This window comes from Anopheles aquasalis, chromosome 3 (assembly GCF_943734665.1).
Source record: "Anopheles aquasalis chromosome 3, idAnoAquaMG_Q_19, whole genome shotgun sequence".
Classification (NCBI taxonomy): Eukaryota; Metazoa; Arthropoda; class Insecta; order Diptera; family Culicidae; genus Anopheles; species Anopheles aquasalis.
In genome coordinates this window covers 45,581,564-45,584,063 of record NC_064878.1, presented here as the reverse complement: position 1 = coordinate 45,584,063, position 2,500 = coordinate 45,581,564, and the positions used below count along the sequence as shown (strand labels likewise).

The following is a 2,500-nucleotide window of genomic DNA, read 5'->3' as shown; positions in this document are numbered from 1 at the left end:
TTCGTTCATCCGTCGCCGTAGTGCGTGCACTCCTCGCCTCCTGTATACTTCCTTGATTCAGTAGCCCAATTCGCACACATTTCTCTCTCTCTCTACGAACTGAGGCTCTCTCGCGGCACAATCTCGGCCTCTCCAGTGCTCTTGAACACTGGATCTTCGCTCGCTCCGGATTCGCATACTACAGTCCCTCTTTACTAGAGAATTGAATGTACTAGCGGCAACCCAGAGAAAATGAATCCTCGGTACTACTCCCCCCGCACGCAGCGGCCATCAGAGAAGAGATGAACGCGCGTATGCAAGTGCTGAAAGGCAGGAAATGAACTAATCAGATTCGGGCGTGCCGGATGCCAGTGAAAAAGCTATGAGATTGCAAAATCATCGACTTTCGGTTCGCTTGTCGGTGTAGCCCCGACATAGCCGATTTTCCAGCTGGAAATGGTCTGGAAACGGTGATAACCCCATACGCAAGATCCCCACTATCATGGGAAATGTCCGTGCACGACGTTAACGAATAGAACCAACACACACACATCAACACAGGCACGCACGCACGTACGCACGCTTTTTCAAGGTTCGAAACATTGATTTGATGTTGGATGGAAGGAAATTTTCCTCTTAAAGGCGCACATACGCACGCACACACACACGCGGCCTTCACAAAGCAGCAGATGAATGGGAGTTTTGTGGGGTGGGGGGGGCCTAAAGGATAGATACTGGTACTGGCACTGGGAATGGAGAGCTGGATCGTTCCCGTCACAAAAATCGGGCCCAAACCGGGCCTTTCTTCACAAACCAACACCCACCCGTACACCGTGCTACCGTGCGGTCGATTTTCATCCACAATTCCGATTACTGAATGCACATTATACGGTGGAAAATTGCAATTTTCTCGTCCGCGATACCGTTGCTGCGACTTTTCCGTGACTCATTAAAAAAACGAAACACTCCCGGAGCGCCTCGGAGTGCTCTCTCTCGGTTCCGGCGGGTGTTCGTGTTTGCGCAAGGATTTTAGCGTTTTCCGAACGGGGGCCGCGTCACTCACGGCGCCCAGTGGCACGGAAAACCTGCTGTCGTGATGACGACAGCTTTTCCATGTACAACTCCATCTCCATCTCCATCTGTCGGCCATCCCGATAGACTCGGGAAATAACTCGCGGGGGACTCAACACGCACTCGGCAATTGGGCGCAACCAGGAGCGAGAAGTGGTAATAATTTTGAAACAATAGTTCAAGAAGAATGATCTTTAACCAATTCAAATTAAACCAGAAATCCATCACAGCAAAAAAATGAGGACAAAAATCAGAAGAATGCTGCGATCGTGGGTTGCTTGGTTCTTGCTTTCTTTCGCAAACCCACAGCCACCTGTCGAAGCGGAAAACGATTGAGTGGCCGATATTGGGAGAGCCAACGAAATATTTGAATTCCATTCAAGAGTGCCGACCACAGCAGCCAAGCAAAATAATAAGAAGCACGACACACTGTTGGTTAAGGTATAGATATGGTTTGAGACTTTATTCACCAATTTAAAACGAATGTTCATCTTCAACAACGAAATCCGCCAAACGATCAACCGAACGGAGAGACTGTGACATAAAAGACGTAGGGGTCGGGGAGGGGGGCATATGGTTTTGATTTATTTTTGGCGCATGACTCTTAATGCGTGCCATCGCGTCGTCGCGTCTCTGCGGCGCGTCTCGCTTTCTTATCGCTTCTATCGCGTCCGTTATTACATGTACGTTATTTATTAATTAACTTGGTGTTGTTGGCGCTATAACTACAATTTCTAACTTCCCACTATTCTCGGTTTTATGGTGCGGTGCGGTCTGCTGCTACCGACGTCCTTTGCATAAGGGTTAAATTGTGTATTGCCTATCTGTGTCTGTCTGGTTGTGTTTTTTTGGGGTTTATTTTTCTGGTGTGTGAGTGTGTGATACCTATACCAAGAATAGGCAACACAGGGATTACAGTGATCGTTGCGATGTCCTTTTTGTTTCTTTAAATAAGTGCATTCTAATGTTAAATGGATGATGGCGCCGATGTGTCGAGGGTTGCGGCGTGATGCAAAACTCGAATCTCTCTATGATAGGGGATGCCTTTTACAAAACATGCATGCACGCCTTCTCGCCATTACTTTTTGCTCACACCTCACACCAGTTGCTGTTTTAATGTAGATTATTTATTGGGTATAGTTTTTTGCATTTTTCTTTCAAATTTTGTCGCAACAAATATTGGGGCTCTTTTGCTGACTCATTGGTGCGCTCTAAACAACGGTTGATTATGCCACGATATAAATTACTTTTCGCGTCCTAGTTGGCTTGCTAGTTGCTAATCTAAAAAATAAAACCTCGCTCCTCCATCCATTCGATTGAACATCACTGCCTGCTGCTTAGTGGCTTGCCTGTTCTTTCGCGCTCTCTCTCTCTCTTTCTCTGTGTATCTCTCTAGCATTATTTGGTTGCTCCTGCCTTCGAAGCACACTCACAACACTGACTGCCGAGA

The 2,500-nt window shown here is 47.2% G+C and overlaps 2 protein-coding genes across 2 annotated transcripts in view; both read right to left on the bottom strand.

Annotated features, from left to right (window-relative positions):
- LOC126577262 (putative mediator of RNA polymerase II transcription subunit 12) overlaps positions 1-2,500 on the bottom strand; it is a 222,942-nt gene that overhangs the window by 73,463 nt on the left and 146,979 nt on the right. The gene's annotated exons all lie outside the window — the stretch shown is intronic.
- LOC126577296 (uncharacterized WD repeat-containing protein alr3466-like) overlaps positions 1-2,500 on the bottom strand; it is a 16,452-nt gene that overhangs the window by 10,358 nt on the left and 3,594 nt on the right.